Genomic DNA, 963 nt, shown 5'->3' on the forward strand with positions numbered 1-963 from the left:
ATCCGCTTCATGAATTCTTTTTTTTAAATATTTATTTATTTTTATTTATTACATTTATTTATTGTGTGTGTGTGTGGCCAGCTCAGCCCACCAGGGGGCGGGTCTGGCTGGCATGTGGTGCTGGGGATCGAACCGCGGTCCCTGTGCTCTGCCAAGCCTGTTTCAAGTAGGTGCTTTAGACCACTGAGCCATCTCTCCAGCCCCATGAATTCTTTTTTTGCTTGTTTGTTTTTGTTTTGTTTTGAGGCAGGGTCTTGCTATGTACTGCAGGCTTGCTTTGAAGTCTGTCCATCCCAGGGTAGCCTCAAACTTGGGGCAATCCTCCTGTGGCAGCCTCTCAAGTGTTGGGATTAAAGGCGTGCACCACCACACTGGGCTAATGAGGTTCAATAAGGGTTCAGTAAGAATGAATATCAACTTCTGCCACAGCAACCATCGAAGAACAGTAGCCATGGCCCTCCGCTGTCCCATGGCCATGGCCCTCCGCTATCCCATGGCCATGGCCCTCAACAAGGGCCACAAGGGGACTAAGAATGTGAGCAAACTGAGGCACAGCCGCTGTCGCAGATGCCTCACCAAACACACCAAGTTCACTCAGGACATGATCCTGGAGGTGTGCAGCTTTGCCCCCTCCTAGCAGCATGCCATGGAGCTGCTCAAGGTCTCCAACAACAAACGCGCCCTCAAGCTCATCAAGAAAGGGGTGGGGGTGAGGAGATAGCTCAGTAGAATAAGCGCTTGCCTGGCAAGCACAAGGGGCTGAGTTCAATCCCTGGTTCTGCCAAAAACTAAAGAAAGAAAAGGATAGGAGGGGCTGGAGAGATGGCTCAGTGGTCTAAAGCACCTACTTGGAACAAGCTTGGCAAAGCACAGGGACCACGGTTCAATCCTCCAGCACCACATACCAGTCAGCCGCGCCCCCTGGTGGGCTGAGCTGGCCACACACACACACACACACACACA

Source organism: Octodon degus, unplaced genomic scaffold, assembly GCF_000260255.1.
Source record: "Octodon degus isolate 3935 unplaced genomic scaffold, OctDeg1.0 scaffold00268, whole genome shotgun sequence".
Taxonomy (NCBI): Eukaryota; Metazoa; Chordata; class Mammalia; order Rodentia; family Octodontidae; genus Octodon; species Octodon degus.